This window comes from Dendronephthya gigantea, unplaced genomic scaffold (genome assembly GCF_004324835.1).
Source record: "Dendronephthya gigantea isolate DGI-Jeju-01 unplaced genomic scaffold, DenGig_1.0 000049F, whole genome shotgun sequence".
NCBI lineage: Eukaryota > Metazoa > Cnidaria > Anthozoa > Malacalcyonacea > Nephtheidae > Dendronephthya > Dendronephthya gigantea.
In genome coordinates, this window is record NW_021163059.1 from 273,155 (window position 1) to 288,272 (window position 15,118).

Below are 15,118 nucleotides of genomic sequence, written 5' to 3' on the forward strand. Positions count from 1 at the left end.
GTGCATAGTTTAACTACTTTCAGTAGTTTTAGGTGTTAATATCGTATACACTTTATATACATATTTTATAGCAATTTTGCAGGTAAACTTGTGGTAAATATGCTGTATGTAGGCCTACATATATATACTTACGTATAAGATAATTTAATGTATCACTTCTTATTGTTATTAAATAATATCCCTTTATATTTGATAGGAGACATCTCCTGGGATAGTGAAATATGCACAGAAATTGATAGTGACCATGATTCCATTTGTAAAAGTGGTAAGGCAATTTATCTATCTGGTATCATGTTGACTTCCACATTATACAGTAAGTACTAGACTAAACATTCTTTGCCACATTTTAACACAGATGCATTGGATAACCTCATAATTGAAACCCAGATGTTTCTGGATAATTGCAAGAAGAAAAAGGTTATGTCCTGGAAAGAACGAAAAAAGAATGCCAACATTTGCTGGGAATCGTCCAGGCCTAAGATCTTCAAGGCAATGGTAGAGATGCAAACCCCTGGTGAAGCTTTGTGCAGTATTTGTGAGGAGGCACCTGCATTAATCCGTTGCTTTCAATGTATTGGAGGTCACCAAAACTTTTGTGGATCTTGTGATGTCGATTGGCATAGGATGCTACCATTTCATGACAGAGATTTTCCAGGCTGGGTATTATGAATATGTACCATCCACAATGAGTTTAAGTAATGAATCCCAAGTTATCACCATCAGTAAGTAAGAAGCATAAATGCAAATGCTGTGACTTGGCAACCGCTTACAAAAAATTCCACATGACTGTGTTCCAAAATAACATGTGATCACATGTGATTTTGGAACACATGTATGTGGACTTTTTTTAGGGGACATTTGGCCTCATTATTACCTATTAAAAGTATTATATAAATATTCTTATTCAATAGCAAACCACAATACACAAGTTACAGTACTCTATATAGGTCAGGTTTCACACTGCATGGTGGTCAAAGTCAAAAGTGTTCACTCTGATAGATGAAAGTATCAAGACAAGAATCAATATTATTTACCAGTTATAACTGCATGTTGATAACGAAATGTTCTTGCCATAAATTGCTTAATGAAAACTACCTGATGTAGATATATTTCTTTTCAATTGACAGATATTTGTATAAAACATTTGGTGTCTAAATTTTGCAATTTAACATGTACCTGAGATTCTACTCTGAAAGTAACTACCGTACGGAGTTTTTGCTGTACAAAATATGCTGTACCAGTAAACATTATTTATTCTGTATATACAATGTTCTCTTAATAGAAAAGTCGGTTCCTGTTTATCGAAAGCCTAAGAAGTGCCCAAGCTGTGGTGAAAACAATGATTTATAATTCAGTGATGGCCAGATAATTTGTTTCTCTAAGAGTGTACTGTGCATGTAGCTTCCAGAATATTAGTACTGTACACTTGACATTGGAGCTTTTTAGTAAAGAACTGTATTGTGTATTTTGTTTGCCTGCATTACCAATTTATTACCCCGGACCACTTTATTTGGCACCTAATTGTTATCTTTCACTGTGCCAACTGAACAATAATGCTCATCTTCTATGCACAAATATATTTATAAAACTTACAATGTGACACACATTTGGTGTACTTCATAGGTCAGAAGTTATGTAGCTCGATAGTCAATTTATTAAAATTAATCATTTTTTATTATAGAAAGATATGATCTTAATGTCGTGTCTTCATATAAATGCCGTTCCTGTTTGGTGGAAATCCCTTCTGAAGCTACATTTGAAAGCTGCATTAAAACGTGTTTTTGGCCAGGAACGCCAACTAATATTTGCCACTTGTTTCACCAAGACCTGTTTTTGTACTGGGACAACCTTCAGAAACGAATGCATGGGTCATCTGAAAGGTCATTCTTATTTGGTCTTCAGGATTTTTCGTTAAGTCGTGGAAGTTTACTACAGTACCATATACTAGAGAAGGAGTTAAGCAGTAACGTTTTGTTGATCGCGTTCTATATTTGCCACATGGTAACTTATTCTTTCTTCTGAATAACGCCAGACGATTTTACTCATCAAAGCTAACATATTGTCTCTAAAGTTATTGCAACCTTTAAAGTCAAGTGAGGTGGAAACGATGAGTACCTAACTCTAATTTGGTCCTTTTGTTACAGTGAAATCACTGAAATGCATTGGTGGTGTAATGGTTAACATTGTTGCTATTGATGCAGCCGATCTGGGTTCGAGTCCCAGCCAATGCGTAGTGTCACACAGTAATTCAACCCATATATATGGCCCCATGACACTCTGCTCATGTCTGGATTCGTTGGTGCCACTGTGCTTAATTGTTGTTGGTACAATTGTTTTCGTTATAGAATGGAACAATAAATATGCCAACATTTAACAGAGCTTTTAAAGAATGGAAGTTTGGCCAGTATGAGTTAACTAAACTTCAAGGAAAAAACTGGATGGAATGTCCAACATGCTCACTGGATCAGCACTCTGCCCATGTCGATGGAAACATGAAACTGTATCGCTTTAAGTCTGCTGGAGGGTAAGATAAATTATTTTTATTGACTCGCGAAAGAATAAAAAATTGTAATATCTATTGCATTCTTGTTGCCAGACGTGAGCGACCATGTTACTACGGCAAAACATTCTTGGTGTCACCAACAAAGGTCGATAGCCATATAAAAGAGCTTTATCAGGGCGGAAAGAAATCTCAGGTAATGTCTATTAATATTTTGTAATGCGTAATGTCAAGTCTTGTATTTGTGGCAGCCTGCAACATTTGAAGATTAGTTCTAAATTAGTGCATGAGAAGTTACAGGAGCAATTATGTTCAGAAAGAAACGATGATACCGAAGAAAGTGCAATTCATGTGGTACAATATCATCTGCAAGTACTGGCCATGGCTTCAAAAACGTGATCCTGAAACATGGAGCTTAATGAAGCCTAGTTTATCGGTGATGCATGCCAAAGCTCACAGCTGGAGTTGCCAGGCATGTTTACTACTATTATATTCTTATTCTTGCAGCCAAATTAATCTTAACCCTAAACCTTAACCCTAACATTCAACGCTTACATTCCCTGTTCCTCACAAGCAAACGAACATTTTTTCTATAAATTAGTATAGTGTATAATACTTTGGTCTGGATATTTTTAGGTTTTATGGGGCGGAAGATGGCAGACTGCAGCGGCAGGTACTACGGGGGAGGAAGTAGAACAAATAAATGGACACTTCTCAAGACTGGGCAAGCAAGCAAGTGACATAGGCTATACTGTAGATTACTAAATTGCAAACACTTCGTCAGGATTTTGATTTAACGTTCCGATTATCTTATAATCATCATCAGAAATGGTAAGGATTGCTTTATCTACAGTATTGGAAAGGAACTTTAAGAGGATACTGCATGTAGGCCTATATTAAAGAAATATAAAACATTTTCTGGTTAATATGAATATCAAGTTTATCAGTACGAGTGGAAAACGAGAAATTGTGTGGAAACACCAAGCCGAAGGGCCAGTGTTTTCACAGAATTTCGTGTAAATCAACACGGAAAAAATCTTTTATATATTTTTATTATATAGCATAAAAACTACAAGCAGCAGGAAATTTTGCATGTTGATATTGAGTTATATCAACCCGGCTCTTAGCCAATCAGAAAAATTGCGCTTCGCAGAAAAATATCGACCAGTAAGACGTCAATAAGAGAGCTTGTCTTGGCCTATAATAGTTTGAGATCGTCGTGCAGTTTACAGGTGGATGATGTAGAATGTGGAAAGTTTTTGTGGCAACAGGATACACAGGAGAGAGGTACTTAACTTCAGCTCCTGAGTGTTAATTTGATCTTCAGCCATCGATCTAAAATAACTATCATTTAAAAATTAAAACCGTGCGACCGCTTTACAACCATTTTATATGCAGAAGTAAAATTTATTTCCTTGCTTATTTAACAATTTATAAAGTTTTCAATCTCGAGATTCGTTTGACGGATGTTTAATCACAGATATACTGTAGTTAATCGTTCACCTTTCTTTGCTTTCGTCAGAGATCCCCACTCGTGTTAAGAAGATGATTGCCGAACAAGAGATGGAACGGAGGAGATTCATTGAAGAAGTTGATTTGGTGAGGAAGGAAATGGAAAGCTTTCTGCATTTTTACAAAGAACTGGTAATTCCTAATCTAGAAAACCAGCTGAAGGACTTTTCATCAGGTCTTGAAAGTATGTAAATCCTTTTGCCATACAGGAATACTAAATGCGCATGGCTGATTCTCATTGCCTATGGTACTTTCATGTTTAGTACTGCAGCTATAGACAAGGGGCAAGACCACACAAAAGTCGCGTTCATTCATCGTTCCGCACTGTGCTAGCCAGACTTATTTCAGTGCCATATTTGTGAGTCCTATTGTATTGTTTAACAATACAATATACTCATTTAAGTTTAATCCAAATTTGTAGGAATTTCAGTACGTGATGATATAGATATTGATGATGATAGTGAATTGTACCAGGTACAGTACTAATAACGTTGTTGTGCAGTGCATGCGAAGATTATTATAATACATATCGTTTAAGTTTCCTGGATGTGCCTGTCTTGATTGCACCATGAATCGAAAGAAAAGCTATTTGAATGATGGTTCTTTCATTGTTTGAGCAGTAAGGAATATTCTTTTTAATATTCATTTAGGGAAAATACTATTATTGTTCACGACAACCATCTGTTGTTCTTGGTAAAGCAGCCCTAATACGTAAAGGTATTGATTTTGCCTTCAATCAGTTATCTTTTGGAGCAGATGTTTTTGGAGAAGTAATCAGCTCTGAGTCCTCTTCGAACATCCTAAATGATATCGAGCTGGCATTGAAAGAAAGAAATGAAGGAAACGATGATAGCGATGGTGATGATGACAATGATGAGGACGATGAAGACGATGAAACAAGTGAAGGAGATGGGGGTTACATCATTTCTGATATTGCCGCCGCGATTGGTGAAGCGCATTCAGAGGTAGTTTCTGCTCAGTTTTATAGCGATAATTGCGCGTTATGGAAACTGCCCTTTGAAATTAGCCAAGGAAGTGTTGGTGATCGCAATGGAAGCAATGCTTGCAGTCTCATCGCACTATTGATCGCTCATGTTGCGGAGGGTCGGCGTTAGATCATATCGAACTAACGTACATGACGTCATAAATTTTTGCAATAACGGAAGTATAATAACAGAAGTCTTACATGAAGTCTTTCTAGAGCTGTTCATAAAAATGATAAAATAAAAATTGCAATGAATGATGATACATTTATACATTTATAAATGTACACGAAAGTGTAAATGTCTGTTACCCTCATACCTAGTATAGGAGTGATCATATACTTATGTAATAGTATCTCTGGCTTTACCTTAATTACGGTTAGGGTTATTGAAAATTTTATGACGTCATGTACGTTAGTTCGATATGATCTAACACCGACCGTTGCGGAGGTGCAAAAGGTCCCGTTTCCTTATACTGAAGATCTCCCACCTATTTGGATAAATCTTTTGGTTCGTTGCATGCAGCTTGGAAATAACGTATACGACGAGAATAGACAAAATTTGCCATCGCATTTTCTGTCTACTGCAGAAGCATGTGAAGTGTTATCCGAAATTGTACCTTTTTCTCCAAACCCACCGTTACCTGTGCGTCTAGTTGACACGCATCGTCATTCGACTATCAGTGAACAACTGAAGATTTTATTTGAGGAGGCAGATGACAAAGTTGCTGGCCTAACTATCTCTGAGAAGTCGTCAGTCTTCATTTTACGTCCACCATACGCACTCTTCATTGATACCCACTGTCATGTTCCCTATGGCGCAGCTATTGTCAGAGGTGAGAGTAAATCAGTAAACAAGTTTTGTTGCTTGGTTTGGGATATTGGTGAACTATCAGCTGATACATACCGAAACCTGGTTGTCTTAAACATTTCATGACTGTTGATTAATTAACAGCAAAGCTATATTATACAAGAAAAGACGTTGACATGTGCTATATACCTCAAAATTCTTTAACCACATTTTGTAACCATCGTCAACCCCTATATTTTCAGTATGTTGGGCCTGGTTTAGACGGCAAACTTTTCATGAACCGAATCTATTGTTAATGAGCTCACAAAATGGGAAATCTTCATTTACATTAGATTCTGCACATGAAAAGTACGACGTCGGTCTAAACTGGGCCAAAAAGAGCAATAACAAAACGAGATGTTTTCTTTCTGGTTTCTCGTTCATTTTATGCAGCGTTACTTGAAATACTAAAACGCCTTTTGAAAACATGCCACTTGTATATATATATTTTTCATTTTCATAATCTATAATTAACACTTCGGGTGTGTAGTATACAGTAGTTCCTCCACTCAAGGAAACCAATGTATGTTTAGAGAAAAATGTGAGCGTGAAACGTTATTGAATCTATGCATGCATAGCATGGGATTTTTGACATAGCTATACAATGGCCATGACGAAATATTATATTGAACAGCCATCAAATATCTATTCAAATAAATTACATTTTTTTCTGTAATGCCTTTAATGATAACTTACGATAATATAATATATTATTCTTGCATGTTGGAGGAAAACCACTTTTTATTTCAATATGTGTTTTAATTGAGTTCGCTGAAAAGTTCCCACGATTGAGCTGTGCCTGTCTCAGCGGAAAAAATAAACACACAAAAATTGTATTCTATTCAAATAATTTGATACTTCGAAACAAAGACATTGTAGATTCGTCGCTAATGTTAAATCACTCATGCAACGACTTATTGAAACAACCAGTAAATATGGCTGCACTTCTCAGAAGTAGTTGAACAAGAAATGCGGTAGGTCACCTCAATAACCGATGAATACTCATGCATAAGCATAAGTGCAGAGGTACATAAACATGAACTTGAACTGTTTGAACATGAAAGTGATGAAACTTTATATAAAGGCACATGTGCCTTTATATAAGACTGTGTTGTAAGAGTGTTTTATAGAGTATAAAAGCCTACTCATGTGTTTAAAAAAGTTCATTGGATTGGTCAAAACGTCTATTGAACTATCAATGAGTATTTCAATCAAATGTCAACTCCGAAGCCACAAGACTATTGACCATACATGGTATACACGAAGATCTTTGATGTTGCATGTATTCCCACTTACTGTAACTCCAGCAACACTTTACGAATTTTGCAAAAAACATTTGCAGTTACAACAGGTTTGGTAAGTAGATAACAGGCAAATGGAGAAAAATTGAATGCGTCCATGTGAACTCGCATATTGAGTAGTATAGAGCTATAGATAACTGCGTCTATGTATGTGAACTCGCACCCAGGATGACATATCAGGCATTGACAACCTAGACCGCATTATACAAACTCCACTAAAACTTTATCAAATTTGCTGATATTTTTGAATTAGCATGATTTTTGTGAGTATAGATAACTGTCAAAAATTTGGAGAAAAATATTAAATGCGTCTATGTGAACTCGTATCACACACCCTGGATGACATATCAGACATGGACAACGTAGACCGCATTATACAAACTCCACTAAAACTTTATCAAATTTGCTGATATTTTTGAATTAGCATGATTTTTGCAAGTATAGATAACTGTCAAAAATTTGGAGAAAAATATTAAATGCGTCTATGTGAACTCGCATCACACACCCAGGATGACATATCAGAGATGGACAACGTAGACCGCATTATACAAACTCCACTAAAACTTTATCAAATTTGCTGATATTTTAGAATTATCGTAATTTTAGTGACATATCAGACATGGGCAACGTAGACCGCATTATACAAACTCCACTAAAACTTTATCAAATTTGCTGATATTTTTGAATTAGCATGATTTTTGCAAGTATAGATAACTGTCAAAAATTTGGAGAAAAATATTAAATGCGTCTATGTGAACTCGCATCACACACCCAGGATGACATATCAGAGATGGACAACGTAGACCGCATTATACAAACTCCACTAAAACTTTATCAAATTTGCTGATATTTTAGAATTATCGTAATTTTAGTGAGTATAGATAACTGCCAAAAATTTGGGGGAAAATATCAAATGCCTCTTTGTGAACTCGTGTCTCGCAGCCAGGATGATGACTTCGCATATACTCACTTTGCAGTATTGTATTATATTGTAATCCAATATGTCAGGCATTGACAAAGACTATAGACAATTGGGTACGTACAGCGTTTTACAAACACGACTAAAACTTTATCAATTTTGCTGATATTTTAGAATTAGCATGATTTTAGTGAGTATCGATAACTGTCCAAAATTTGGAGAAAAATATTAAATGCGTCTATGTGAATTGCATCACACACCCAGGATGACCAATCAGACATTGACAACGTAGACCCAGGCATTAAAATAAGGACTTTTTGCAGGGACACACTTTACCTCAACGCCAAGCTGCCGAGGCAGAGGCCGCGGAGGGGCTGAATTTCGAGACCGAGGCGTAAGCCTGTTGTGTGGGTGCATTTGGGGGCATGTCCCAGGAAATTTTTAAAAAATAAAATCCCGAAAACGCCATTTCCTGCAATTTGGGCATGAAATTTTAAGATATAACTAAGTCGAGCGCATTCGCACAAACATTCGCACTGTAAGAAGGCTACGAAAAGATATAATTAAACAGTAAAAGGAGCGAATTATCACATGCCAGACAAAAATCATGATTGATAATAGTTCGCGCATTGCCTGGCGCGATTGTGTTTATATCTTCCACTGTTTCAAGATATTTATTTAGAGAACCCTTATTAAATACAGAACGAGTTTCACAACAACCATGCAGGCAACTACTTAACTGTTTGGTTGCCTTATATACTATTCTTCTCACTCTTTAATATTTTCTACATTCTAAGTACTAGTTTAAATTAGTAATTTACCAGCATAGCAAAAAGTGTGGGGCTAAAGTCTCCCCCCCCCCAACATTCAGGTTCCGCAGCCCTTAGGTGCAAGGGCAACATTCAGTTGGAATTAATGGGTGTCTCAAATATATCCATTTAATTTCTGATTTGTAAGCTTACATAAAAGACGTTTTATAGAATTTTACAGGAGTTTATCGACTTGTTGTAAACAAAAAAGCTATAGAAACATATTGCAAAATCGTAGATAGCCAGAATGGTTTTAATGGTTTAATGTCATGTTTAGAAAATTGTATTGCTATGCATTATCCAGAACAATACAGGCAGGAGTATTCCTTAAAACCTACATCAAGTATCTGTTTTGTATAATATCAAGTACGCACTTTTCCATTTACAAGGACACATTTTCCTGTCAAAAAACACGCTATTTTAATGCCTGCGTAGACCGATGCGTAGACCGCCTTATACAAACACCACCAAAATTTATCAAAGTTGCTGATATTTTAGAAGTATCATGAATTTAGTGAGTATAGATATAAAAAATTGGATAAAAATATCGAATGCGTCTATGTGAGCTCGTATCTTGCACCCAGGATGATATCAGCATTTTTAATTTATTAAATTTGCTGATATATATTTTAGAATTAGAATAAGTTTACTGAGTTTGCAAAAAATTTGAGAAAAATCTTGAATGTGCCTATGTGGATCGACCCATTCCACTATATGTGTCTATCTACTGTGCAACTATATAGAGGCAAAACCCAGTTAGTCTTAAAACATTGTCACTATGTGACGACTTTACGGAAGTGAAGGGACGATCAGATGATCTACACTTTCCCGTTTATACAATTCTAATAAATTATAAAACTACAGATACCAATCATACCATGGCTGCAAGAATTCACTCGAAGCAATATGGCCTTTTAGGGCGTAATCCAGAAGAGCATTACAGGAATCGAACCTGCACACTGATATAACAGGAACCATTATGCTCTCTAGAAACACTCTCCAAAATAAAAATCAGTTGGATGTATCTTTTATCTTTTGTTTTGAGTTGTTTCGTTTAGCGTTTTATTGTTCAAATCCCAAAGATTTACTTACGATCTTTAGCTTTGACCATCATTCTTGCATTTAGGAAGGAGACGTTTAAATATCGCCAGAGGGTGGTCTCTAAATTCACATGGTGCAAGAATGCAGGAACTACATTACGACAAGTGAATTATGATATCATTTCATGTATGTTTCAATTTCAGTTGTGAATGAATTATCAGTACACCGTAGTGTTAAAATAGACTCGGTTTTCCACTGTCATTTGTTTTACTGTATATTAACAGCTTTGGTATGCATGAATTACAGACAAGTTATACTCACGTAAACAAACAAAGAATTTAAATACAATAAAATTTGGAGTATCTATACAGTACTAGATTTAATAACCACACTTATCAGACTGAATTTCAGCAGTGCGAAAATCTGGCTGACAGCAAAAACAGAATTTTCATCTAAATCCCCTAATGGAAGGGGAGCTTCAATTCCATCACGTTTGGTTCAGCTAAGTTGGACACAGTCATAGTCCGGTGGAATGTCATGTCCATGAAGTCTTCGACGAGAAGGGTGCGTAAAGCCTGAAGCAACTTGTTCTCCTTTCAGTGTTATGACAACAAGGCGGGATTCCATGGACATTGAGGACAAATTTAAGGTCAATGGCTGTGATCTGGTCTCGGCAGCAGGTAATTGGGATTGCGTGGCAGATAATTGGTTTTTGGTAAAAGGTGATTGGGTATGGGTAGAAGGTACTTGGATCTGGGTGGAAGGTATTTGGACCTGGGTGGAAGAAGGTACTTGGGTATTGGTGGAAGAAGGTACTTGGGAATGGGTGGAAGAAGGTACTTGGGTATGGTGGAAGAACGTATTTGGGTCTGGGCGGAAGGTACTTGGGTCTGGTTAGAAGGTGCTTGGGTCTGGGTGGAAGGTACACAGGGCTGGGTGGAAGGTACTTGGGTCTGGGTGGAAGAAGGTACTTGGGTATGGGTGGAAGAAGGTGATTAAGTATGGGTGAAAGGTACTTGGGTCCGGGGAAAAGGTACTTGAGTATAGGTAGAAGAAGGTACTTGGGTGTTGGTAGAAGGTACTTGCATCTGGCTAGAATGTACTTGGGCCTGGGTGGTAGAAGGTCCTTGGGTTTGGGTACCAAGATTAGTCTGCAGGAGAGTGCTACTTTCATCATCTGGCGCAACTTGAGGTCTTACTCCACGTTCTAAAATATTCATACAAAGTCGGAAGAAATAGTTACAAGGCCGAATGTACTGTACTACGTGTCATATATGCATGTTGCAAAATTAAACATTCTACGATTCCTAGCAACAGTGTAATCATGAATCATACATATTATATGATACGCCCTATTATGGAAATATTACTTGTCAAAATTTCTTAAAAATACGGACGCTCACAACGTGTTCGAGCGCTCATAGCTTGCTCTGCATATTATAGAATACATGGTTTAGAAACTCAATGGAACGACAATACAACTCAATGTTTGTTACTGTTCAAGTTTTATGCAGAAATGTGGTCCTTCTTCATGATGTGCGTCTGGTTTTCTTATTCAAGAAAAATTGCGTCGTGTAAACACATTTAACGAACACATGGTTGGGAAACTCATAGGAATCCTTATTTATGTTATGCAAATAATTTGGTCCATGCATCCACATCACCTGTGTACTATATTTTCAGGTAATGTTGGTACCCATGGTAGATGGTAAACCATTTGGGAAGACTCTGTTCTCTAGGTTAATTATATGCATTTATAGCCGGGTAGATTCCACAACGGTTGGTCTCCCTTGTTCTTTGAGTGACTGTACAGTCACTGCGGCGTGTAACACTAATGAAATGGCTCGTGCAAATAGCTTCGCAATTGTATTGAATATTGCACCGCGCAACAGAGTCTTAATTAACCTTTTAATTCAATACCATGCACCGGGTAAAATGGTCTTGAATAAAATTATAATCAAAGTTAACAAATATGTTGGGAAAAAAACACCAACTTAACACACCTTTACAAAACTCACGGAAGGCTGACATCAAAATATTACCATAGGAAGGTTTATCATTATCCCTGTTCGACCCTATAAATTCGCGAGCACAACCCTCCGTGGTATAAAGTCGAATATGTGCCGGGGAGACGGGCCAGGTTTGCACGAATGATACAACACAACAATATCGTAGTTATGCTGTTTCCAAAGCACGTCGGCCTAGATATACACATGAAAAAGACGTCAATCAAGTACTTTATTTTTATTTCCTACACTGTATATATACATTACAATTTGATATGAATATAAAACTTGATTTTCAGATCTCTTCATGAGGATGATTCTCTATTTCGTTTACAATATAAGTAGTTTTATAAATTTTAGAACTAGTACAGTTTATTATAGGGTATGCATACGCGTTCACCTGCCAAATTCTTGTTATATCTTATAAATAGTACTTAACACACTGCTCGTCTCAAATACCAAGATGCATGAGTCCGAATCCTGCTCGAGGTAAAGAATTTTTTGTTATCTCTAAGCAGTGTCAGAGTAATATGAGATTGGTTTAGTTTTCAGATCTCACAGGATAATTCTGAAACAAGTGCAATTGTGAAAGTATTTAGGGGCTGCATGTTTACACGAGAGTCGACACGGGACCATGGGCCTTTTCGGTAATTACGTCGCAACTGCATGGAGGTGAGGCTGAGGGGCCAAAGCAAATGAATATTGGCATAAGCATTGTCCCCTCAGCCTCACTTCCATGCAGTTGTGACGTAATTACCGAAAAGGTCTATTGCCGGGACGAGACAAATAACAGGATCCCGGTTTAAAAATACTTCCCTAATAAATTTTACAATCCATTTACAGGACATTTTTCATCCGACCATGGCTGAAGCGGGACGTTTTCGTTCACATTATAAACACTTCGTCCTGCCTACCCCAGATGGTATAGTATATACGTTATGCTGGGCAAAATACTTGCATGTAAGAGTGAAAATTGCTCACTGTATGTATATATAGGACTAACTGCATCCTCAACTAGATACAAAATTAGCAGTAACTTTGTTCTAGTTCTCGAAATATTCTCCATATTTGAATTTGAAAACAACATCCCGGTAGTCGAGCGACAAAAACATCGGTGTAAAAATTCACACATAAATGCGAGATGAAAATCATCCCGTCCCGCGGCAATCGTCCCGTCCCAGCTCTCATGTAAACAGCCCCTCACTATTTCCGCAACAACATGACTAACCCTTAACGGAAGAGATCGCTTCTGATAGGTTACATTTGTCATCTTTTTCTTTGACAAACTCTCCAAGTACTCCTGTCTTTCTTCCTGTTTCTCGGCTTCGGTTTTTCGAACTTTCCTCTAAAACAAAACATTAAAGATGGAATATAAACACGTACAATACATTACAACAACATGATAAATATGATGGTAAAATATATAGCCTATATAGAGATAATCTGATTTATTTCATGATTGAGTCGGTTTTCTTTGATGTACCGCGGGCCGTATCCTAGATAAAGTTCTTGAATACTAATTGGGTTGGAACAGCAACGAAAATCTCAAGAATTTCGAAGTCAAAATAATAAATCAAAACAACAGAAAATCATGTAAGAAAACCTCCTCGATGATGAAATAAGTCAGATAAAGCCCTCGTTGTCAGGCTTTATGTCATATACAGCCCTCGGACGCTGCACGTCCTCACAAGATACAGATTTAAGCCTGGTTCACACTTGTCGTAATTCATCCCCGATCCATTGTTTTCTTTACCAACAGATAAAGCATTTTATACGCCAGTGAGCACCGACAATGAACATCCCCGATTCTTAGGACTACAGTGTGTATAAAAAAAGGCCAGTCTTTGAAATTCAAATTAGTAGTTTGAGAGCTCTATTCATTGAGGGTCATTTGTGTTGCATCAGCGAATTACCACAATAGGGTACTTTGAATTTCAAACAGCCCGACTAGCCTTTTTTATGATACACACTGTAGTGTGAACCAGGCTTAAGAGTTGTGTCTCATTATACACACTTTATTCGGAATGCTTTTACAGTATTTCCTCTATTTACTCCCCTCTGGGCTAATTAGAAGGGGGGCTAAATAGAGGAAATACGGTAATTTATCGACTTCCTTGACTTTTATACTGTGCACTTGCTATGCATGCAGGGTGTATCAAAACAAAATTCTGAATTTAAGTTGAGGAGGGAAAACATATATATTTTAAACTTATGACATTAAGTAATCCATAAAACACCGAAAAGATCATCTGTTCATTCTTTTTGTATTTTTTGCGACATCTGCAATTTGATATTAAAACTTAGGCCCGGTTTAGGTGTCATACTTTTCATGTGCCGAACCTAATGTTAATGAGCTCACACACTGGATGATGCTCATTTACATTACAGTAGGTTCGGCACATGAAAAGTACGACGTCTAAGGCCTAGATTAGACGTCGCATTTTGGTCGCGTCGAATGCAATTGAAACAATAGATAATGACTGTATGTTCATTCGCGCAATTCTTAACTTGCATTTTTATGTGTGAAGGAGAATTAAAACGTATTTTCAAATCCTAGAAGCATAATCAGTTGCATAGGTATTGAGATGCCATTTGCAGTATGCCACTACGTACTTATGCAGTTTTTTTTATACACCCTGTAGGCCTTAAAGACACCAGCAGAAACCAATGTCAGGAACCTCGCGTGAAACTTGGAATCAACACATGAATCACGACTCATTTTGATAAGGTAATCTAATAATCTAATTTGCTAATAGGTAAATTCTTGGCATTGACTTTGAACATCATTGCGAAGTTCATATAATGTACTAATCTAAATTCAAACACAGTAGCTGTCTCATCTACTTTTTAAATACACAGTATTGTTGTTAGATTACCTTGCATGGTCTCTTAGTTTCACAGGATGTTCTGTTTATACCTAAAACAATTGCTGCAAAATTATTGCTGTATTGCTACTCAAAAAGTGCAGTTAACATTTTTCATGGTAACATTTGATAAACTGACTTTAAAAATTTCGTTTTTCAAAGAATATCTTCATATCTATACCGATATTTGTGTCAAATACTGAAACTGTTAGGTCAAAATTAAGATAACATACGAATGCTGATTCTCACACACATTCACATTCACACACAAAGTTATGTTAAAATTTTGAAAGATCTATCAAATAATACAACGCAAAATTTTTAGGTCCCTAAG